This window comes from Suncus etruscus, chromosome 4 (genome assembly GCF_024139225.1).
Source record: "Suncus etruscus isolate mSunEtr1 chromosome 4, mSunEtr1.pri.cur, whole genome shotgun sequence".
Lineage (NCBI taxonomy): Eukaryota > Metazoa > Chordata > Mammalia > Eulipotyphla > Soricidae > Suncus > Suncus etruscus.
In genome coordinates, this window is record NC_064851.1 from 87,728,898 (window position 1) to 87,755,094 (window position 26,197).

At 38.2% G+C, this 26,197-nt stretch overlaps 1 non-coding gene and 1 pseudogene across 1 annotated transcript; one reads left to right on the forward strand and one right to left on the reverse strand.

Annotated features, from left to right (window-relative positions):
• Positions 1–268: 268 nt before the first annotated feature.
• On the reverse strand, positions 269–432 carry LOC126007880 (U1 spliceosomal RNA). Its single transcript, XR_007495356.1, has one exon. It is a non-coding gene; the product is annotated as a U1 spliceosomal RNA (small nuclear RNA).
• A 16,798-nt stretch (positions 433–17,230) lies between these two features.
• Positions 17,231–17,647, forward strand: LOC126006045 (protein FAM136A-like; annotated as a pseudogene).
• Positions 17,648–26,197: the final 8,550 nt, after the last annotated feature.

A 26,197-nucleotide genomic window follows, 5' to 3' on the forward strand; every position in this document is an offset into this window, starting at 1 on the left:
CTTTGGAGTCAACCAGATCTCTCAGATCCTACTCCTTTATTCCTTATCACTGTTCCTAGTGACCAATGTAATTAAGCCCACTTCATATGTGAACAAACAGACACTTGGGCCTTAGAACAATGGAATCAAGTGCCACACTCAAATGGATGATATCTTTCTACATCCCTATATAGGCATATATATATATATTTAGGTTGAGTCTGAAATTACTAATTTCTATATAGGCAAATATATAGGTTGTGTTTGAAATTAATAATTTCTTTTTTTCCAGGGGAGAGTGCACACTCAGTCCCCCACTACCATAAATTACACAGTTGAGTTTCACACATTTGGGGAAATTGCAGGGGTCAGCAAGTCCAGAGTGCAATGGGTGAGCCTCACCCTGGAAAATCCACCTTTCTGATCATGGAATCGCCCCTGCCAGGTAAGTATTAATTTCTTTACTCTATTAACTTATTATTAAGTTAAGTGATGCCACCATTAACTCCATTATGGGGTTAATTATGGGAAAACTTCACCTATAATTAGTTTTAACAAATGTTTATTCTATTTTTATACTTTTGCTTACTGTCTGCCTCAGCAGAAGTAGGAAACAAAGCAAATTTATTGAGGGGTCCTGAGATGTGGTCAATGGTGGAGACCCCATCTTTGCAAGTGTGGGGCTACATGTTCAATAACTAGCACAGGTATGCATCCCATAGACATTGTAACAAGAAAAATGGAAGGGGAAGAAGACAGTTTTATGAGATGCAATTCACCTATCCTACAATTTACCCATTTTAAATATGTTATTCCATGTTTTAGTATACTTACAGTTGTACAGTTATCCCATTGTCTAATCCTGGAGCATTTTATTACTTACAAGATCAACTTCTAGTCATTCCTCATTCCCCCATCTGCCAGCTGTTGGTAGGCACTAATCTACTCTCTGTTTCTCTGAATTTGCCTTTTCCAGACATTGCATATAAATGAAATTAGGCAGTATGTGCCCTTTTCTGCCTTATTTCTATCACAATACAATTTCTTTAATATGTATACCTGGCAGCATATATAAGTACTTTATTCATTTGTACTGATGAGTAAGATTCCACTGTATGAATATACCACAGTAAAAGTATCTATTCTACAGTTGACAAGTATTTAAATGACTTCTACATGGAGCCTATTATAAATAGAGATGCTCATAAAATTAGCTTCATTCACTTTATTCTAGTTCATCAGATTCTTTTTTTTTTTCAGTTTTTCAGGCCACACCCACACTTGATGCCCAGGGGTTACTCCTGGCTAAGTGCTCAGAAATTGCCCCTGGCTTGGGGGGACCATATGAGACACCAGGGGATCAAACCGCAGTTGCGATCTTTCCTTGGCTAGTGCTTGCAAGGCAGACACCTTACCTCTAGCGCCACCTCGCCAGCCCCCATCAGATTCTTTTTTTTTCTTTTTTTTTTTTTGTTTTTGGATCACACCCAGCTGCTCTCAGGGGTCACTCCTGGCTCTACACTCAGAAATTGCTCCTGGCAGGCTCGGGAACCAGATGGGATGCCGGGATTTGAGCCACCGTCCTTCTGCATGCAAGGCAAATGCCCTACCTCCATGCGCTCTCTCTCTCTCTCTCTCTCTCTCTCTCTCTCTCTCTCTCTCTCTCTCTCTCTCTGGCTCCCAGATTCTTTTTTAACCCCATAAATTCTATTATGAGTTTCTATAGTCTAAGACAAATTATAAGACATTAAGGCAAAAATCTTTGTACAGATATATCTCTGTCCTACCTAGATTAATCAACTCTTTCCTTAAATGCCTAGAAAGTCCCCAATTTTAGTCCAAAAAGTCCTGTGTCCTGGAAAATATTTTAGTCCCAGCCAAAGTGGTAAAGTTGATCATTCTAGACTGGAATTTTTTAAAATAATATATTTATTTAAACACCATGATTATAAATATGATAGTAGTTGGGTTTCAGTCATAAAAAGAACACCCCCCTTCACCAGTGCAACATTCTCACCACCAATGTCACCCATCTCCTGCCTCCCCCCCAACCCTGCCTGTATTTGAGTCAAGCATTCTACTTCTCAAGTCAACATTAGTCATTTGGAAAACACTCGTCTGCTTGGTTGTGCATTTCTGCCAAATACTGACAAATCTGAAATATCTGATTCATCATTATAAATATCATCAGTGACTAGACTGGAATTTAGTTAATAAAAACTCTAGATATATCCAGGACTTTCCAGGACTGGAGTATAGCTGGTAGGGCACTTGTCTTCCAATCAACCAACCCAGGTTCAATCCCCAGCAACCCATATGCTTTCCCAAGCACTTCCAGGAGTGATCCCTGAGTATAGAGCCAAGAGTAACTCCTAAGCAATGCTGGGTATGGCTCAAAATACCACCGCCACAAAAAAAAATCACACTTCCCTAAATAAATGTTGTGATTTCTGGTAAAAAAAAAATATATTTTCTAAAACTTATATTACCACCTTTTATAGTTTTATTTAATAGAAATAATTATTGTTTTAATTTCCACATAGTAAATAATGCTTAAAATGTTTATGTGCTAATTGTAAACTTATTGTATACTATAATTCTATATAATCATAAAGACAATTTACTATGTAATGTTTAGTAGTTATACATACAACTATTTTCCCTGATTTTTGTGTGTATAGGTCTTTAAGGTGTGCCAGGTAAATAGTACAGAAGTTAGAGCATATGCTTTACTTGAACCAGAAGCAAGTTCAATCCCTAATCGCACTGGTCTTAACCCTGAAGACCCTCACCAGGATGGCCCCGGTGGTCCTATATACCACAGAACTGGAGAAGAAATGCATTTGCACCTTCTCACTAAAGAGACAGCTGGATTGGTCTACTATTGGCCAGAGCCCCCCCCTCAGGCATAGCTTGGGTAGCACCCCAAAATAAAATACTTTGATTTTTACTATTATTATTTTAGATAAATTTTAGGCTCACAGCAAAATTAAGAAGTAAATAGTAAGATTTACTGTGTCCCCCATAATAACCCGATTGCCAAAAACTAATGAGAGACATTAAGTACCATTGATGGTACTACATAATTAGGTGAACACTAATTAATCATTGAAAGACCTCTAATAATTAAAAAGTTTTATGCCCACAGGGTGGCAGTGTGACACCCCATAGACAAATGCAAGTAAAAACTAAATAAAATTTCATCATCTTTTGTTTGGACTATGTAATTTCATAAGAAATGGATAAGATCAATCAACTGTTTATGAGATCAGTCATTTTGTTTTATTCTGGTTAATAGTCACATGTGATTAATTAATTTATTTGTACCATAGACCTAAGAAATACAAATTCAATAAAAATACACAAAGGCGAGTAAGGAATGCAAATTCAATAAAAATGCTCAAGGGCAATTAATTCTAAATGTTAAAGTTTTTTTGGGGGGTGAGCTTGGGTCACACCCGGCAGCACTCAAGGGTTACTCCTGGCTTTATGATCAGAAATCGCTCCTGGTAGGCTCAGGGACCGTATGGGATGCTGGGATTCGAACCACTGTCCCTCTGCATGCAAGGCAAATGCCTTACCTCCATGCTATCTCTCCGGCCCAGCAAATGTTAAAGATTTTTTTTGCTTTCGATAGAATTATTGATTTTTAGGATTTTTATAGATTTCAAGCTTTTTGGGGAGATGTAATATCCAACATTTTTGGTTCTGTTTTCCTGCCAAAAATTATAGAACATATAGAACATAAGCATATATTAAGCATACATTTGACATATAGAACATAAGCATATATTAAGCATACATTTGACATTTCACTAAATGAAATCTTACTACTTTTCCTTTATGTAAGAAAACATAAAAATTATGTTATTATTATCGCCAAGCCTGTGCTTGGCGAGTCCTTGATGGGGCGGAGGGGTACACGGGCGGGTTGGGGTGGGATTGGGCACCAAGCAATTGGGGGCAACGCACGTTGTGTGGGTTGCGGGGTGTCCTGAGACAAAGGGATGTCATAGTCCCTTTGGTTTGTTTGGTTCTGTTGCCCCTGGAGACGTGAGGTCACAAGAGTTGGTGCCTGAGTGGCTCCTGGCAAGGGGGTAGCAGACCCGTGGCTGCTTCTTAATCCAACCCTCGGGCAGCGTGCTCTTCTTGGGGGAACTCCCTGCACCCCAAAGGGACCCCTGCTTCCCACCTGGACTGGTCTTGAGCACAGAGGTGCCCAGCTCCTTCACCTCAACCAGGAGACAGTTTCAAGCAGAGGAAGCCTCAAGTCAGACGAAAATCTGTGGCAGATGAAAGGCCCTCAAAGTCATTCCCAAAAGGCATCTGGGCTCGATGTTCCAAGCAGCATCAGTCCCAAGAACCACCACGTGGAAACAAGTCCCCACCCAAGTGATCTGAGTGCAAGTTCTGTGGCGACAGACCAATCTGTCTCTCCATGTGGGGAAGCATCTTGATCTGGCTATGGATCTCTGTATGCCAAGTGGCTGATAAGGAAGCGGGTGGAGAGTTTCCTGCAGAGTCAAATCATGAGAAGGACCTATGGAGAAGGATTTCTTCAGGATGTGCTAGAGAAGGCAAGTGCAAGGACAGAGCAGAGTGATGATGATAGCACAGCTGGTAAGGAGTTTGCCTTCCACAAGGCTGACCCGGGATCCAATGGGGCAGGCAGCTCAGAGGGTCCCCCTAGCCCTCACAGACCCAAGAAAAGGCCTGAGCGCCGCTGGGGTGACAACGCCCAATCTCACCCACTACTCCTCCTCCCCCCAAACACTCACACACTTGTGAGATGGTAACTCCACGTAGTAGTTTTGACTCGAATTGGCATGATAATCAATACAGGAAGGTGAGCTTTACTTGGTAAGGTGCTGTTGGCAATCTATGTCTTCTGGAAGGAGGCCTCTGTTCCTCACTTTCTCCACTTAGGGACAAAACCGATACCTTGTGGTAGCAAGGATTTTGAGGTGCCTTCTACATCTCAGTTTTCTGTCAGAAAGGCCAACTGTTTCCTGCCCCATTGTTGAGGATCTCTCAAAACATAGGATCTCTCAGTCAGTGAAGCATCCTTCTGTTGGTGTGTTTCTGGGCTCCAGAGACTTGTTGAATTGAGGTTCATTGGTGTCTATCCAAACATACAGATTTCCATGCTAATTTGTTTCTATGATGTTGATCTGAATTTGCTTTCCTTGGCATCCATTTCTCCTCCGCGTAGAACAATGATGATGAAATATGGGTCACGTTTGCTCAATAAATAATCTGTGCCCAGAAAAAGTCCCTGAAGACATGGGTCTATCAGGAAGGGCGGGTTGAACCAAACTTGCTGGTATCTAAGTGCCTCTGGCCCCAAACTCTGGAATCCTTCCAGAGACCTCAATGCTGCTGGATAGGTAAGCAGGTCCTAGATGGACGTGGAGGTGATGGAAGGATCACTGCATGCCAGGCAAGAACTTCACTTCCTCTCCTGTCTCTCCACTCCCCACACAAATTCTGCCTTTGTAACTCCCAGCCCACAGAAGACACTGTAGGAAAGTCGAAACTGGTGGCAATGGAAGGCGGTGAAAACCCCTAGGTTCCAGGGGCTTTTATTTCAGCACTAAGTCATTCAGGGCAGCACTCCCTTACTCCCCACTAAGGAACTACCCCCAAAGACAGTCTTTGTCCAACAGTTCCCTTTGCCTGGGGCTAAGATGCTCCAGAATGGAACAGAAATTTCTAAATTGTTCTATCTTGATTCACTTATATCTGGTTTGGGGAGGGGCCACACCTGGCGGCAATGAGGGGTCAGTCCTGGCTCTGTGCTCAGAAATCACTCTTATCAGTGCTCAGGGTAACAGAGGGGATATGAGTAATTGGACCTGTGTCGAATACCTGCCAAGCATTTCAACCATGGTGCTAGGACTCTGGTCTGGTCTACGTGCTGCGGTGTTCTTTTTGGTGTATAAAAGAATATGCTCGGATATAATTTGATATAGCATATAATATTATAACATTATTATAATTATATCTATAATAGTATATTATATAATAATTATCTCTATAAAGAAATAATATAAGTAAATATTTGTTTCTGTATTTATATGTATGTTATTATGAATATAATAAATAATATAATAAATTATATAGTATAATAATATATACTGCATAATAAATAGAATAAATTTATATTTATTTTTATATTGATGTATAATATAAATAATTATTTTATAATATAAATATATCAAATATATAGAAATCAAATATAGATATGATTAAATTATACATGTTATATGCAATAATATATTATGTAATTAATACATTTTATGTAATATAATATGATATTCTAATCTAATATAATGCAACATAGAGTAACATTATAATGTAATGTAATAAAGTGTGATTTGATATCATATGATTAGATATATAATATCATCTAAAAATTTAAGATAAAAATAGTAATAGTATAAAGAGAATTTTGAATCTTCTCTATTTTTATTTATTTATTTTTGGTTTTTGGGCCACACCCAGCGGTGCTCAGGGGTTACTCCTGGCTGTCTGCTCAGAAATAGCTCCTGGCAGGCACAGGGGACCATATGGGACATCAGGATTCCAACCAACCACCTTTGGTCCTGGATCGGCTGCTTGCAAGGCAAACACCACTGTGCTATCTCTCCGGGCCCAATCTTCTCTATTTTTAAGTTAATCATATACTGGCTCCCACAGTTACTTTCACATGTTTTGCAATTAATCTGCATATAAATGTATTAAAATTTCCAAGCTGAGAAAACATAACCATGATTTCTTTTTTTCTTTCTTTCTTTCTTTTTTTTTTTAATTTTTGGGTCACACCCGGCAGTGCTCAGGGGTTACTCCTGGCTCTATGCTCAGAAATCACTCCTGGCAGGCTCGGGGAACCATATGGGATGCCGGAATTCGAACCACCGTTCTTCTGCATGCAAGGCAAATGCCTTACCTCCATGCTATTTCTCCGGCCCCTCACCATGATTTCTTGAATCTTAAACCTTCCAGAACATTCTTAACAGAAATCAATCCTCCAGAAAACAGACACAAAAGCAATGATCTTTAGCCTTCATTAGCATAAGCCAGTATTTGTAGGACTGACGTTCAAAAATAGTATCTGCTGTTTCATTTGTTCATATTATTAGAGTAAGGGAAAGTATGAGTTATTCCTTTTTAACAAAATAGAAAGCTTTCGGGCCCAGAGAGATAGCACAGCGGTGTTTGCCTTGCAAGCCGATCCAGGACCAAAGGTGATTGGTTGGAATCCCGGTGTCCCATATGGTCCCCTGTGCCTGCCAGGAGCGATTTCTGAGCAGACAGCCAGGAGTAACCCCTGAGCACCGCTGGGTTTGGCCCAAAAACCAAAAAAAAAAAAAAAAAAAGAAAGAAAGAAAGCTTTCACTTAATAAGGCACAGTAGATTTAATACCTGAGTAATGATAACTCAGCAAAGGAAAAGAAAGACTACAGACCTACTAACATATTTCCACATTCTCTTCTTTTGTCTTGTTAGGTTATAATATTTTGGAACATAAAGCAGCCTGACATTTAGGAGCTCTTCCTACTTTAATCTGTTCTCTTTTAGAAGTCTTTAGTCCTAATCGTAGCTGTTCCATGTTTTGTTTGCCTCTGTTGACCCAGACATTTATCATGGCATTGCTGAAATGTAGACAATGAATATCTAATCTACAGAGAATAAAAGATCTTATGTTTTCATTCTGTCCCATTCTGTTTAAAAACTTGCAGTTCAAGATTCAAAATGCTCACTTTTAAACCCAACTACAAAATAATTACATCGAATTGTATAGCTTTTTTTTGTTTATATCTAATAATGTTTTTAGTATTGACAAGTGCCTTCAGGACTCAAGCTACTTGTAAGTCAATGAAGGATAAAATATAGATTTAGGGCTTGTGAAAACTGTTTTTCTTTTTAAAAATTAATATGAATTAGGTAATAATTGTATTGATTAAATAAATTCTATACATTTTACTGCCTAAAATGCATGAAGTGTCAAGTCACTAATCAACTAATGTAATAATTCTTTTACAAGGAACCAGGGACTTCCCATTGATTATAAAGTTTATATAATAACTTCCTGTTTGATATAAAAGACAAGTTATACTACTCTTATATGACTGATGCTTTTAAGTAGTATGTCTTTCATATTTCTTTTAGGGGTGGCTGTTCACCTTTGTAACATATTTCAAGGTCCACTCAGATAAGTACCTGTTGCTGTTGGTAACTCTGGAATGCAATGCAGCCTTCTGAACACTCCCAGAAGTTGCCTGAAAGTCTGGGTTGCTATCAGAGAAGCCTGAAAGTCAAGCTAGAACTGTCAAAGGTGATCACCCTAAAAGCTGCCACTTACTGAGTGCTTTAGTAACAATGCTAGTATCTGTTACCATATTGTCATGTGAGTGTTAACCACTAGTGTAGACAAAAAAACAAACTCAAAAAGACTCTGAAACCTCCACAGTATAAAGCATGATTTGAACCTGGCTTTAAGGCTTCTGCACCTCCACTGTACTGTCCTGGGGCTCCTCACACAAGAGATGACAGGAAGCTTAGATCTAGGAAACGTCTGTTTCCCTATCCCAAAGGGCAGAATTGCAGAGAACTAGAGGTCTTACTTCAGGAGCTAGAAAGTGGAAAGTTTTAGCACCAGTCCTCCCCACAATCCCATCTAGCTAAAATGTGAGAACTTTTCAGTTTTAAGACTGAATTTTTTTTTATATAGAATCAGTGAATTTTAAAACTGAAGAGATAGTACAGCAGGGGGAGGTGGTTGCATTGCATATAGCTGACCCCTTTTTGATCCCTGACACCAAATTTGGCACTTGGTCTCTCTCTAGGAGTGATCCCTTAGTTCACAGCCAGGAGTAAGACCTGAGCACACTGAGGGTTGCCTTCCAAAAATCTAGCTTTTGTTTAAAATTTACAATAACCTTTTTTGTTATGATTTTTAAAAGCACAAAACATAAAATGTTCACCTTTTACTAAATATGAATAGTGTTGGAATCATTGTCAGTGTTCAAGATCCTGTTTTCAATTATTTTGAATACATATCCACAAATGGGATTGCTGTATCATAATTTTTTTTTGAAGAACACTGATATTGTTTTTTATAGTAGCTATAACATTTGCCTTCTTATCAGGACATGGGGATTCAATTTTAATCCTTGCAAAAAAACTTAGAAGGGAAGGGACAGTTATTATATAATAATTATAGAATTATATTATATATTATAGAATAACAATATTCTATAATATATAATATAATAATATTATTATTTTTATAGAATAATATTATAGAAGCTACATTATTTTTATTATAGATATATGATAGAAATGGTTTCCTGACTTTGGACTATTTTATTTCTATTTCATATTTATTTGGGCTATGTTTTTGCTTTGTTGATTTTTATGTTCTTGAAATTTTACAATAAATATATTTGTTTTTGTCATTTTGAGAGTGTGGCAAGTATTTGGTAGCTAATGAGGTAATATTCATGGGGCTCAGAGGCTATTCCTGGCAAAACTTCATAAAACAGCTCAGCGGATCAGTGTGAGGGCCTGAGGATGCAGTACTAATCCCTCCCAGGACTATATCCAGCAGGACTGGAGAAGCATAATGTGGTGCCTATGATCAAACCGAGGTTGGCACATGCAAGAGCCCTAGCCCTTTCTTTTTGGACCTGCTTTATTTACCTCTTTAATAAACAATAAAAACATAAAATGGTTAGTGATTTAACTTTTGCAACTAAGACCCACAAATTTTGATACTATACATCCCTAAAATTTTTTTTACACTGACAGACAGCTATTGCTTTCTTCATTTTAAGCTATTAATTTTTGGCCAAAACTAGCTGACTTTTTTCATGGAAAGAAAAGAGAAGAAAAATGTAATATAGATAGTACAATGGCAAGTTTTTATTGGCTATATAACATGTGGAGTAAGTTTGAATTGAGCCAGTAAAACATTGTGTGAACCAAGAAAAACAGGCCTAACCAGATCTTTTTGCACTAAAGAATGAAGTCTAAAAATAGTCAGGTCTAACATTGTAAAATTATCCCTCAATCTCCCTATGATAATTTTACAGATAGTAAACCAGATTTTAGCTCATTTAAAATGTTTACACATATGATGGGTCAAAGTAGTCACAATATAATAATTATACATAAATAACAATGTTTTAGGCAGTTTGTAAAAATTCTCACAAATATGTTGTAATGGTTAGCTGCAGAAGGGGAAAGAAAGTTAATCAGAAGACACAAGATCAATTCTGTCTAGAAATTTTCTTAATAATAATCATTTTTAAGCAAAATTTTGTTTTAATTTTATGTTTGGTTTCTGAAATATATGTGAACTATAAAAAAATATCCTTACATACATGCATTTGTGTGTGTGGGGGGGGGGAGAGTGGGAGCATCTGCCAGTGCTTGAGAGACCATTTACAACGTGGAGATTCAAGTCATTGTTGAAGCTATAGTGACATACAAGGCAAGTGCCTTATCCTCTGTACAATAGGGTTCTACAACCCTATTTGATATTTGAGGTACAATCCAGTGGCTGAGGTAGTCAGGAGAAACTCATAGCTCTGTTACTGAGAATCACTCTGTCAATGGTTGGGGAACCATTTTGCTGATGAACATCAAACCAGGGTCAACTATAGCAAGCCAAGTACCTTATCCACTTTATTCTCTCCAGGCTCTATTCTGTATTTTAAAGATGTTTGCTCATATTCACATTAATTTCTTAAATATTTAAGTACCTAAGATATTTAAGGATCTGATCAATATGCCATAATTTTAGAGATATAAAGGAAATACCAGACCTATGTGCTTCTGTTGCTTTAATATAAAATATAAAATCCTAGTGTTTGGGGAGGCCTTCCTCAGCATGGCACCTCTAGATTCTTCAGCCAGTGGGTCTGAAGATGCAGTCAGTTAAAGCAGTCAGTTAAATTTCTTTGACGTCAGCTTGATTTATTCCATGGTCCTATCCACCATGTGCATTTCTTCATGCTTCTATGCTCAGCTTATTTCAAGCAGCCTCTCTCTGCTGCTTCTCCTCTGGCTATCTGCCTGTTTTCTCTCTGCTGTTTCTAAACCATGTCTTTTTCTCATCTCTTCTCTGGAACTCTCTCTGTCTCTTTTTCTGCTACTCTACATGTTTCCTTGCTGAGTTCCAGCTCCCTGATAGCTCCTGTTTAATAATCTCTGAGCCTCTTCCTCTCTCTGGTTCTCTCTCTTATCCATTCTCTCCTCCAGATAGACCCCTCTACCCTTCCATTTCAGGTGTGGGCAGTTCTGATCATTCAGGTGGGACAAATAGGAAGTTGGGGGAGGGGATACCCACAGACTACTTCTAAGGCCTCTATTTATACCTCCCCCTTCTTAATTCTATAAAAAAATTAAAACAAAATGGAGATAAGTAATAGACCCTGAACATCGATGGAAAAACTAAAAGTGAATAACAATAATTTGCATAGGCGCATCAAATATTTTTTGTTTTGTTTTCTAATACAAAAAAGGTGAAGAATGTGGTTATTCTTTCCCCCAACTTCCTGATTATTCCACCTCTATTTGAGGATCCCGGGTTCAAGTCCCTGTTCAGGTGCCAGTTGTTGAATGTTGGATTGAATGTTTCACAGTCTCCAGTGGGAAAAAGGGAATGCCATACCCCCTATTCAGGTAGGATAGGAGAAGCTGGTCCAGTAGTAATTCCCTACAATAAATAATACCACTCAGATATGAAGGTTTTTATCAGGCAAGAAACTCACACTGCTAGCTGTTCACCCACAAGCCAGTCACTCCACTACGTGGAACCACAAACCAAATGGCAGCTCTCAGCTAAAGCCTCCTCACTAGCATTTATTGAGATAAAAAACAAAGCCTCACCACTAAGGGGAGGGGAAAAAGCCAGATGAAAAGGCAATGGAGAAACAGGACCAACAGAAACCAATTAAGATACATATGAGAATTACTTCAAAGGCCTCTATTTACATGCTTCTAACCAATAAGAGATAATATTTCCAAATAAAGTTTTCAAATACAGCTACCATTTTAAACTGAGAATAAGTGTTGCAAAACCAACAAGATTGCAATGTTATAGACTACTATATTATAGACTACTTTTTTTAGATGACTATTTTGGTCTAATTATAAACTACTGCTTAACATGTTCTTTTTGTCTTTGGGGCCATACCCTGCAATGCTCGAGTTACTTCTGGCTCTGCACTTAGGAATCACTCCTAGTGGACTTGGGGGACCATATGGGATGCTGGAGATGGAACCTGGGTAGTCCATAGCAAGTCAAGTGCCCTAACAACTATACTATCACTCTGGCCCTTAACATGTTCTTGATCAAAGTCTACAATGGTACAATAATATATATATATATATATATATATTACAAATTCACATTATTCTGTAAAGTAGAACTATTCAATACAATTATTTAAATTGGAGATACTTCTTTGTTTAAAATAATTAAATATTTTGGATAGTTTTTAAAAGACATTGAAACTCATAATAATGAACTTAGGTTTATTACTTAGGTCAACATTCTTCAACCATTTTACATATATTAACTAGCACCTGGCTGATAAACCAGTCTGTGCACCAACAATTAGAATCCAGGAAGTAGACTAGTGGTTTTCAACCCTTCTACACTTATGGACTGATACCAGTGTGAAGACAAGTGGCTGATGACCACTGACTTAGATAACACCAAAGAAGAAGAAGATGCAAATTTTTATAAGAATATGTCTATTAAAATAGACTTTGTAAATACACTAATAACTTAATAATGATATTAGAAAATTAACTCAGTCAGTAAATAAGACTGGGAAAGTAGGTACGACCCACTAGTAATTTTTGAATAACAGAAATGAACCATTCCAGGGTTGTTTTTAAAAATTATAGCCCAATAAAATTGTATCATATGTTCTCATTTTAATTGAACAGATTACAATGTCACCTTTGTCCTAGCCTCTCAGGATGCCAGCTTATGTGTTGCACAAGGTACATCATAAATTACCAAGATTTTAATAAGCTCTTTACTACCTTCTTTTCCAGCTATGGTTCCTAACACACCTGCAGCCCCCTTTCATTTCCTCTAGTGTGACACACCCTAGGAACATAGCCATAATTAAAAGTAGCTAGTGAAAGCCTGATAAGCGAGCTGTTTAATCTGTAAACTTAATTTTACCCACCAACTTGAGTCAACAAGCTCTGATATGAAGCTCTGATAATGAGTTCACTCCTCATGGTGGGAACATTACTTTTACTCGGCCAAATCAGTTCATTATTTTTGCCAAGTCCAGGCTGCAACTTGGTCCAAAAGGATAAGATGGTGGGAAACTGCCAAATAATAAAAGCAGCATAGTTAAGATGCTTTGCATTCCTATGGTATCAGCAGCCTTTGAGTGTTCTCTTAATAAATAGTGCCCTTCTTGCATAGTCAGTTTTCAACAAGTATTAAGATAAAAAATGGGAATCACAGGTGTCAGGGAAATAGTATAGTACATAGGGGCACATGTCTTGCATATGCTTGACCCAGGTTCAATCGCTGGCACACCAGATGGTGCCTTAATTAACCAAGGTTAAACCCTGAGCACAGATTCAGGAGTCTGGGCACTGGATCTGAGCCCCCCCTCTCAAAATGGGAGTCATTAACTGTAAACTTTCATAGGAAGTTTAAGATCCGGTTAGGCCTGCTGACTAAACAAAAGGATTGAGGCAACTTGCCTATATATTTCCATATCTTTGTACCCAAGCAGACATATGAATGGAGACTCCTCCTGAGAAGAAAGTAAAGGACTAGAGAATAGAGCTGTGTGTGATAGTATGTCTTTTTTGTTTGTTTGTTTTTGGGCCACACCTGGTGACACTCAGGGGTCATTCCTGGCTATGCACTCAGAAATCGCTCCTGGCTTAGAGGACCTTATGGGACACCAGGAAATAGAACTGCTGTCCATCCTAGGTTAGTGCATGCAAGGCAATGCCCTCCATCTTGTGCCACTGCTCCAGCCCCAGTATGTCATTCTTAATTTAGCTACAACACTTAGTTGAGATTTATATTAAGTCATCCCAAATTTTTATTTCATGTGCAGCCAGCCTTTCACTACTACTTCCTTTCTTCCTACTACAATCTCCTCAGCTTCAGAGAATTAAGCGGGTCACACTCTTTCCCAGGTATAGTCAAAAGTTCATACAAAGACCGTTTTTGCTTACCTATAGAGCAACCTATTTATGCATATTTGTACATTGTCTCTTATCTTTATTTTCATTGCAGATAACTAATCAAAGTAGCTTGTATGTTTTCTTAAGTTTGCTTTTAACTTCATAATAACTATTGAGTCTTTTTTAAGCCTTATAAAAATTTTATATACTGAAAAATGAAGCAATATTACAATAGATTAAGGTAATTACCTAGGCCATGGTCAACTTGAGTTTGATCCCAGTACCTCATATGGTACCATGAGCCCACCAGGAATAATCCTCTGAGCACAGAGACAGGAGTATGCTCTGAGAAAGTGTGGCTCAAAAAAATATTTACATATACAAGGACCCTTTCCATGTCTTCTCTTACTCCATATTATGTGTTGGAGTTTTTGGTTTGTAGGGATATATCCAGCGTCTTTTAGGGAGATACTTCTGGTTCCATGCTCATGTCTCTTTCAATAGTGCTTAGAAGACCATATAATGCCAGGGATAGAACTAACTGCAAAACATGCACTTAGTCCATTAAACTATTTCCACAGCCCTCAAGATGGTTTTTAAAATGTGTCTGTGCTGTTCCACATACATCAAGTTTATTATTCTAAAAATTATACTGTTTTTTTGAGATATACACTCAACACCTCATATTCTTTGCCACAACTGGTTCTTGTCCCATCTTGATTCTTCTTGATTCTTGATTCTTCTACTTCCCTGTGTATGTTGTATTAGAGTCCTGCTTGGACTTAGAGTTGTGGATACCTAGTTTGGTTTAGAATGCTCAATTTGTTCAGTATGGCTACATTCATTTATATTTCATTTAGCAAAGCAGGAGGAGGTCCCAAATTCAAACCCGATTTTATATTATTTAGCTTTAGTAAAAGCTTGGAAGATTTTGTTTGGGGGCTACACTTAGTTGTGTTCAGAGACCATGCCTAGTGGTACCTGGGATCATGAGGTACCAGAGATTGCACTGGGGTCAGTGCACTAGGGTCAACTGTACACAGAACATGCACTCCAATTCATTGAGTCATCTCTCTGGCCATCATTGAAGAGTTTTTTAAATGCTGTTCAAGCATTATGGGAACCTTGCTGTCCCTTATTAGTATACCTTGTTTTCAAATAAGACATTTTTGTGGGGGGGTTGTTTTTTGGTTCACACTTAGCAGCACTGAGGGCTTACTCCTGGCTCTGCACTCAGAAATCACTCCTGGCAGGTACATGGAACTATATGGCATGACAGGATTCTAACCACCATCCATCCTAGATCAGCTGCATACAAGGCCCTACTACTGTGCTATCTCCCCAGCCCCTCAAACGAGACAGTTTAATTTTTTGGCTTTAAGCCCTTATTTTTACTTTTGGCCTTGTCTTTACCTTTTTCTTGGTCTCAACTATTCTCAATAAATGTTATTCCATTCTGCCTCTGAGGCCCACTGATATGTCTCCACCTAGAAATCAAGTAGACTTTACTCCTTCCAAGAAATAACAGGGCCACTTTGATCTGCCAGAGAGGACTTGGAGACTAAGAAAGAAAACAAGAATATGGATATAAAGATGTTCTAGGTTACTAGTCCACAAATATGAATAATATATAGCCCCATGTTCATTTATTAGTAGGAAGCTTTGAAATGTTCAAGCTTTCATAGAATGGCCTTAGGAAAAAAAACCAGGTTCTAGAACTTGGTACAGTGGGTAGGGCATCCCTGGCATCCCATATGGTTCCCCTCAGGACTACCTGAATACTGAATACTGAATAAGTTTCTGAATACTGAATAAGAAGTAACCACTGAGCATTTCCAGATGTGCCCCTCACAAAAGAACAAAACCAACTGGGTTCATCCTCAAGTAGGGACTATAAACAATGGCCCAGAAATGTTGACCCGAGAATAAATTAAATTGACTTTATTTGTTTTCCATAGCATTTCTGCTGTAGATTGAATGTGTCTCTACAAAATTTAGATGCAAAAGCTCCAATCCCCAATGCGATCTGTTGTGAAGAGAGCTTTAGGAAAGTGACTAGGTCATGAGGGTGGAGCTCTCATGAACAGAACCAGGGCCCTAATAAGAGACCCATATGTAGATACAATCAAAAAAGCACCCATTTACAAATCAAGAAGAGGGTTCTCATGAGAGCTGTCTGCTTCTTGATTATAGGTTTCCCAGTTTCTGGACGTACAAGAAATAACTTTACATCATTTAAACCATAAGTCTATCATATTTGTTATACTAGCCAGATAAAAATTCCCTTCTTAAAATGTCTCTTCTCAAAACAAAGCAATAAATATTATCAAACAATTATAAACTCTTGGCCTTGTATCACAAACCCAGATTGCCTAGTGGTGAAGAGAGGAGAAAAAAAGATGAGACATAGGGATAGTGGTGGAATCTCTTGAACAATTTGCTCGTGGTAGAGTACAGTAATTTGTTTTGTTTAGGTTTTTATTAAAGAGTTGGGTGTTTGTATGTGTTCTGTTACACCCAGCAGTTTTCAGGGCTACCCTACCCACTCTACTATTGCTCTGGTCCCAGAGAGCAGTAGTTTGTATATCAAAACCATAAACATTAACATTATTGTAACCATTTAAACTAAACTGTTTACAACCCTCAAGATATAATAATTAAATGAAATGGTGAAATGTGATCATTGAACACTCCAAAGCAATTTTTAGTTTATAAGAAAAAGATAATATTTTGTAAAATTGTTCACAGAAGCACAGACATCCTTTAAAGCTGCCTTGAGGAATAGAATAGAAAGGGAGCAGAAGAAAAACTTTTTGGCTCATATTTTGACCATAATTTCCAAAGTTACATGCTCAAAGCTCATATTGGATAAGTCTGTGAAAGCAACAAAGAGTGGCTGGAAGCAAAAAGCAGGAAAGAGAGAGGAAGAGAAGAGTCTGGTGTCAGATTATCTAACTTCCTGTAGGTGCTTTGCTAATAGCCTTCTGGATCTGATATCAGGTATTCTGTATTCCTCATAACCTACCTTTTTATGTATTAACTCTAGGGAATTTAGCCTGGAGTTATCATGGCAGAGGTACAGCAGATATGGGTGCAGGAGGAGCTAGACTCCACAAAGAGGTAGACTCTCTCTGGGGAGCAAGAACATATGGAATCTGCAGGGTTTTATGTTCTAGTGCAGTGCCAGCTGTTGTGAGTATAGCAGGCATCCATGCAGCAGGTACTCCAGTGCAGTTTGTGATGCCACATGTAGCTTGCTCAATCCCAGGTCTTGGTGAAGAAGTTCCAGGACTTCCTGGCTCAGTGCACCATGCATTCCAACAGCTAAGCCAAACATTCAATAGATATAGATAATAAAAAGTTTTGGGTGAAATGACAACTGGAGAGTTGTGTGACCAAGTGTGTAGATGACCATCTGATCATAGACCTCATCCCAACAATGACCAAAAAGATGAAGGAATCTCTCTCATTCATCAAGAAATAGAAGTCTTTGCCCCTGTCCATTGAGTCTAACAGCAGGAATATGAAAAAGAGAAATGAAAATGTTTTTCTTTTAAGGAGGGCAGCAAATGTAAGGTCTCTGTCACTTGCCTCTGGACACTGATTTATTATTTTAGTCTGAGAAGTAAAAAGAATAGATGCTGATGATCAAGTTTGTATCAGAGGTAGCATAAGAGAATGTTTGATAACATAAATATCTGTGGTAGCTGTGTGGCCTGGTTGTTGGATCTCTTATGCCAAACCATAGCTCTCCAATGTACTGTACTAGCTGCTTCTTAGCAGTTAGATATATACCAAGTTTGCAGATTCTACCAATGAGCTGATGGAGAGTAAAGAAAGGTATCTGTTCCAAACTGTTAAACATCACTACATTATTTTTTTATAAACTAGTAAAGTAAAAGTCCAAGAGGTTCTTAATGTGTGTTGGGATTGGGGGTAGGGGGCTGAAAGGTTTCTGGGTCTTTATTTTGCTTTGTTTTATAGTATATACAAGTACACAAAATTGATTTAAGAAAAGGAGTTGGGAAAGAGAATAGTTTGGTTAAGAACTTTGAAGTTTCTTATGGCTGTCTATTTCTGACTGCCCTGATGTAAATGTATACTACTTGAAATTTTCCAAGCATGACATACTTCAGCCTGGAGACCCTGCAGAAACATAACTGGTGATATCACAGTTGGTATTAGAGACAAAGTGTCTCTCTTATTGGCTGCCAGGATATGTATGCCTTGAGGCTCTCTGTACCTGAATGGCAGGATAGTATTGCAGACACTCTACCTGAAAGACAGAGGAGAGTTTGGCTGTATGTATACCACTAGTCAGGAAAGAACAATGATAGAGAAACTGTTAGCTAATTAAAGACTTTTAAGTGACTGGATCTAGAAAAACCTGTCTTTCATAGAAAGAATGCTGTGAAAGCCTAAACTTGGTATTCTATATTGTGTATTTGGTGTCTGAAATAACAAGGTCAAGGGAGAAAAAGCAAGTAACTAAGGGAACTGTGACTCATTTAGAGCAGAAGAGAGCAACCCCTTTCTAAATACTATGTTTGCCTGGTGTTTACATCCTACGTTGTCTTAGCACCAGCACCTTATCATTTTAAAAAGAACCTTGCCTTTTTACCAGCATTTTGATGTTTGTAGCCTGTTTGTTTGCTGTTCAAGATTGTGATATATTTTTCTAGTGGTTTTGCTCTAAAATAATAAGGTTTAATTTTTTTGTTTTGTTTTGGGGCCACACCCAGTGACGCTCAGGGGTTACTCCTGGCTACGTGCTCAGAAATTGCTCCAGACTTGAGGAATGATATGGGACACTAGGGGATTGGATCGTGTTTCATCCTGGGTTAGCACTGCAAAACAAATGCCCTACAGCTTATGCCACCACTATGGACCCAAGGTTTAATTGTTTTTTAAATACTTAATTCTATGCTCTCTATTTAAATAAAGGGCTCACTAAGAGACCTGTGTAAAGACTTCAGAATTTAAGCCCACATATAACTCTCTGAGCACTTAGAAACCTCTGCCTTAAGTAAGATTAACAAGCAATGTGTTTTTGTTTGAGGGCCACACCTATCAAATCTCTGGGGTTACTACTCCTGGCTCTGCACTCAGGAATCACTCTTGGCAGGTTCAGGGGACTATATGGGATGCTTATCATCAAACCTGGGTCTGCTGCATGCAAGACAAGCACCCTACCTGCTGTTCTACTATTCCAGCCCCTAACAAAAAGTTTTGATTTCTAAATTTCTGGTTAGGGGCTGTGGCATTGTGAACACTTAGTACTCAGGGACGATTCAATACCCTGATTGAAATTGAGATGCTAGCATGCAAAACAAATGCTCTAGCTCTCTAAATTATTTCCCATTAATGGTTTTGGGTTTTTTGTTTGTTTGTTTTATCTCTCATTTCTTTAACTGTGATTATAATTGGTCTAGAATCATGATTCTAACCCATCAATGCTCAGGAATTACTCCTGGTTTTGTGCTCAAGGATCACTCCTGGCAGGACTCAGGGAAGCATTTGGGGTGTTAGGGATCAAACCCAAATCAAGAGTGTGAGAGGCAAGCACCTTACCTGCTGTACTATTTCTCTTACCTAGGCTCAAAGTTAGAAAATAGAAAAGTTGGGGCCGAAGAGATAGCATGGAGGTAAGGCGTTTGCCTTTCATGCAGAAGGTCATTGGTTTGACATCGGCATCCCATATGGTCCCCCAAGCCTGCCAGGAGCGATTTCTGAGCATAGAGCAGGAGTAACCTCTGAGTGCTGCCGGGTGTGACCCAAAAACTGAAAAAAAAAAAAAAAAAGAAAGAAAAGTTTAGGGGCTGGTGATATAATAGAGTGGGAAAGGCTCTTTCTTGTCTTGGACTCAGCAGACCCAAGTTCAATTTCTGGCACCCCATATGGCTTCCCCAAGCCCACCAGGAGTGATCCTTGAGCATAGAACCAGGAGTAATTCCTGAGCAGTGTCAAAGAAAATAATAAAAATAAATAAAATAGAAAAGTTTACTGTGAGGTTGAAAGAAAAGGGAAAGAAAAACCTCCTGAGTGGGTGGAACTTAGTATCAAAACAAGTTAAATACAGCTTTTTTAACAAGGCTAAAAAGCCCTCTGCACTACCATCTTCATTTAAGGCTTAAATTTTAAGCACTATGCACAATAGCTAGAATCTGGAAACAACCCAGAACAGACATATGAATTAAAAAAAAAAGGTACATCTACAGAGTGAAATTTTATGTAGCTGTCAGTAAAATTGAAGTCATAAAATTTACTTATACAAGGATGCTATAGAGCAGGGGTCTCAAACTCGCGGCCTGCGGGCCGTATGCGGCCCTCAGTACGACATTTTGTGGCCTGTGGCCGACCTTCAAATATCGCAGTATTCGCGATTATTCGCTTAACGAATAATCCCAATAAAAATCGCATTAGTAAGAAAAAAATTGCATTAAACATTCACATACCCCGAGCAGTTCCGTTCGGGGTATGCAAATGTTTAATGTGATTTTTTCGCGATATTTTTTCTTACTAATGCGATTTTTATTGCGAATATTCAGTCAATGAAATCCTTTATGCGGCCCTGCCTCACCCTGACTTTGCCTCCTGCGGCCCCCAGGTAAATTGAGTTTGAGACCCCTGCTATAGAGAGTATAATGCTGAACAAAATGAGTCAGAAGGAAAGGAATAGATATAGAATGATCACACTCATTTGTGGGATTTTTTTTTTTTTAAAGATAGTATGGTAATAATACCCAGAGATAATAGAGATGAGCCCTGTAGGTCCAATTCATGGTAAGAAGTTTGCCACAATAGCAGGATGATGCAGTTAGGGTAGAAAAGGGACAACTATGACAATTATAATTAGAAATTATCACTCTGGACAAAAATTAGGTGCTAAAAAGAGATAAAATGATTAGCATGATACTGTTTCAATAACAATAAAAGAAAAAAAAAAGGAAGAGAGAGAAGAAAAATGTCTGCCATAAGGTATGCAAGGGGGAAGGCAGGAGGGAAACTGGGGACTTTGGTGGCAGAAAATGTGGTTTGGTGAAGGGATGGGTGTTGGACATTGTATGACTGAAAGTCAACCATGAACAACTTTGAACCATGTTTCTTGTGGCAATTCAATAGCATGGAGGTAGGGCATTTTCCTTGCATGAAGAAAGACCGTGGTTCGAATCTGGCATCCCAGATGGTCCCCTGAGCCTGATTTCTGAGTGTAGAGCCAGGAGTAAACTTTGAACACTGCTGGGTGTGACCCAAAAACAAAACAAACAAAAATAAATAAATAAATAAATAAATAAATAAATAAATAAATAAATAAATAAATATGGCATGTTCTGTGTAAGGTTTTTTTAAAGGAAAAATTTGTGTTTTTTATGTTAAGTGTCAAGTGACAAGAATGTTACAGCAGACACAGAGATAATACAGAGTGGTCTGACAGGTTGAGGGCTTTGAGGTTATCTATTTGACCATTTCCCTTAGGTACCAGCCATTATCTTTTAGTTTCCTGTGAGACAAGGATCTGAAACAGAATCTATAATCTTAGGAAATAGTTAACCTCCCATTCTCAGAAAGAATTCGGGAATTATCAGGAATGTTTAAAATGTGAAATGGAGATAACTAAAGGTTTTTTTAAACTAATACCTCAAACCCTAACATGTTTTCTTTCTCCATTGAATGGGTTTGGAAGGAAAAAATGGAAAACAAAACCAAAACCAAATAAAAACGAAATCATTCTCATTCCCACTATCCAAAACCAAAAGTTAAATTTCATATATGTTTTAGAAATAATAGTCTTGATAAATAGTTCTTTATTTATAGCTTTTCCAGTCCTTAGTGTGCTCTGTAAGTCTCTTAATGGGAATAAACTGTTTCCTGGGAAACATAAGACACGGTGTCTTAAAGTTGCCTGAAGAGCCAATTCAGAGAGATAAAAGTATTGTACAAATGAGTTTTTCAAAACCATGCTTAAACTGGACACATATGTTGCAGGCAGCACAGGGACTACTAGAACTTGAAAACAGGGCAACCCCTTCAAAGTTATGCCATTAAGCAATAAATAATGAATTGATGAGAACAGAATGAGTGGCCAGTGAAGAAAGACCATGCTGGGGAAAGCTGATTATAACATTAACATATCTAAAGAGGCAAAGGAAAGTAGAGAATGACTAGTAAGGAGGCAGCTTACTGAGTTTGGTTAAATTCATTGGGACAAGTTTAATAACATCACCCCAGCTGTTTGGTGAGGGAAGAAATATTCACGTCCTTGTGACAGTCTGTTCTGTCTAAAATCAGCCATAAGTAGGCCTCATTTTTGGATTCTATCTTTATTCTAATTCAGTTTTAGAAAATTTTTTCAAAATCAGTTCAAAAACTATCTCTCACCTTGATATTTGATGGTATTCTCTACACCCTGTCTTAAGTGTATACATTATCAAGTGCTCGCCATTTAAAATTTAATCCTGCTTACTCTGTTCATTAATTTGAAATTCCAGTTGTCTTTGCTATAAGCAGAGTTGAACCTGATCTGTTCCACCTGTCTTGAATATGAAGTAAAGTCATAGTTATCACTTCAGTGTGTCAGAATATTTTTTTTGGAGTGGGGAACTACTGGTGGTATTCAGTCCCTACCTCTAGCTCCAGGATTAGTCCTGGCAGTGTTTCGGGGCCATGAGATTGAAATCAAGGTTCCCATAATCAAAGCATGAATTCCAACTTTTTGAGTCATAACCTCAGCTTTGAATTTTTTTTTAATTTTTGTTTTTGGACCACACCTCTCAGTGCTCAGGAGCTAGCTATTTTCGGATCTGTGCTTTAGGATCACGCCTGGTGGAGCTTGGGGTATGGTACCAGGGATAACTCAAGCCTCCCACATGCAAAATGTACTCATTACTTTGTGCTACCTCTCTCCACTTCTGATACTTTTAATTTAACAATAAAGTGGAGTGGAAAGGATCCAATTCTTTTTGCTTCCTTCAAACATTGGAACCACTCAGGGCCTAGATGTAACTCAGTGATAATGTGCATGCTTCACACACATGACTAAGTCCTGGATTTAACCTCTAGCACTTCTAAAACATAAAGAAGAGTCTCTTAAATATTAGATCCACTCCATCAGCTTTACTTTTCTTCCATGTTCAACAAACACCCTCTGTATTCTAGCTTCCAAAGTTGTTTTCACATTTAAGTGTTCTTAAATATGAGCGGGCCAGGCGGGAGATAACCACAGTGAGCCACAGCACTTAAGGGTCCATGCTGGATCTTAGATGACATGCTAATGAATATTAGCAACCACTGATTGAAAAGCAAACAGGGAGTTACGGATGAAGATTAAAAAGTAGGTGAGTATAAATTATTTTGGGCAATCACATTCAGAATTTAATCTCTCTTCACTATGTATCCCCAAAGTCTCAGTATATTTGGTGTTTCTACTTCTTTTCTTTTTCTTCCCTCCTCCCACTTCTCTACTTCTTCTTTTCTTAATATCTTTATTTAAACACCTTGATTTCAAACATGATTGTGGTTGGGTTTCAGTCATGTAAAAGAAAACCCTCCTTCACCAGTGCAACATTCCCATCACCAATGTCCCAAATCTCCCTCCTTCCCAGCCCACCCCCACCTATACTCTGCACAGGCTTTCTACTTCCCTCATTTATTCACATTGTTATAATAGTTCTCACTGTAGCTATTTCCCTAACTGCACTCATCATTCTTTATGGTGAGCTTCATGTCATGAGCTGGACCTTCCAGCCCTCCTCTCTTTTGTCTCTGAAAATTATTGCAAGAATGTCTCTTATTTTTCTTAAAACACATAAATGAGTGAGACTATTCTGTGCCTATCCTCTCCCTCTGACTTATTTCACTCAACATAATAGATTCCATGTACATCCATGTATAGGAAAATTTCATGACTTCATCTCTCCTGATGGCTGCATAATACTCCATTTTGTGTATATGTACCACAGTTTCTTTAGCCATTCATCTGTTGAAGGGCATCTTGGTTGTTTCCAGAGTCTGGCTATTTTAAATAGCGCTGCAATGAATATAGGTGTGAGGAAGGAATTTTTGTATTGTATTTTTGTGTTCCTAGGGTATATCTCTAGGAGTGGTATAGCTGGATCGTATGGGAGCTCAATTTCCATTTTTTGGAGGAATCTCCATATCGCTTTCCATAAAAATTAGACTAGACAGAATTCCCACCAGCACTGGCTAAGAGTTCCTTTCTCTTCACATCCCTGCCAGCACTGCTTGTTCTCGTTCTTTGTGATGTGAGCCAATCTCTGTGGTGTGAGATGGTACCTCATAGTTGTTTTGATTTGCATCTCCCTGATGATGCTTCCTTTGGAATATTTTTCATGTGCCTTTTGGCCATTTGTATTTCTTTTTGGTTAAAGTGTCTTCCATTTCTTCTCCCCATTTTTTTGATGGGATTGGATGTTCTTTTTTTTCTTGTAAAGCTCTGTCAGTGCCTTGTATATTTTGGATATTAGCCACTCTGAATTGGATATCTGATGATTATTGGATAAATAGTTTCTCCCACTCAGTGAGTGGCTCTTGTATCCTGGGCACTATTACCTTTGAGATGCAGAAGCTTCTCAGCTTAATATATTCCCATCTGTTTATCTCAACTTGCAATTGTTGAGAGTGCAGTTTCCCCCTTGATGATGCCTTACGTTTCAATATCATAGAGTGTTTTGCTTACATGTTGTTCTATATACCTTATGATATCAGGTCTGATATCAAGGTCTTTAATCCACTTGGATTTTACCTTCTTACATAATGCTAGCTGGGGGTGTAAGTTCACTTTTTGCAAGTGGCTAACTAGTTGTGCCAACAACACTTGTTGAAGAGGCTTTCCCTGCTCCATTTAGGACTTCTTGCTCCCTTATCAAAAATTAGATGATTGGGGGTCGGAGAGATAGCACAGCGGTAAGGCGTTTGCCTTGCATGCAGAAGGACAGTGGTTCAAATCATGGCATCCCATAATGTACCCTGAGCCTGCTGGGGGCAATTTCTGAGCGTAGAGCCAGGAGTAGCCCCTGAGTACTACCAGTGTGACCCAAAAACCAAAAAAATAATAATAATAATTAGGTGATTGTATGCCTGGGAAACATTCTCTGAGTACTAAAGCCTATTCTATTGATCTGAGGGTTTGTCTTTATTCCAATACCATGCTATCTTGATAACTATTGTTTTGTAATACAGTTTAACGTTTCTTTTCCCAAGGATTGCTTTAGCTATTCGAGGATGTTTATTGCTCCAAATGAATTTCTTCTTTGAAGAAGTGTGTCTTTAGAGGGATCACATTAAATCTGTACAATGCTTTAGAAAGTATTGCCATTTTAATTATGTTAATCCTGCCAATCTATGAGCAAGGTATGTGTTTCCATTTCCATGTGTCCTCTCTTATTTCTCAGAGCAGGGTTTTATAGTTTTCTTTGTATAGGTCTTTCACATCTTTAGTCAAGTTGACTCCAAGATATTTGAGTTTGTGTGACACTAATGTGAATGGGGTTGTTTTCTTAATGTCCATTTCTTCCCTATCATTATTGGTGTATAAAAAAGCAATTGATTTCTGTGTGTTAATTTTGTAGCCTGCCACATTGCTATATGAATCTATTGTTTCTAGAAGTTTTTGGGTAGAGTCTTTAGGGTTTTCTAAATAGAGTATCGTGTCATCTGCAAACAGTGAGAGCTTAACTTCTTCCTTTCCTATCTGGATTTCCTTGGTATTTTTTATTGCCTAATCACTATAGCAAATAGTTTTAGTACTATGTTGAAGAGGAGTGATGAAAGGGGACAGCCTTGTCTTATACCAGAATTTAGAGGAAAGGATTTTAGTTTTTCTCCATTGAGGATAATACTTGCCATTGACATGTGGTAGAAGGCCTTGACTATAGTGATAAAGGTTCCTTTCATTCCCATATTGCTGAGTGTTTTATCAAGAATGGGTGTTGGACCTTATCAAATGCTTTCTCTGCATCTATTGATATGATCACGTGATTTTTTCTTTTTCTTTTTGTTTATGTTGTGTATTATG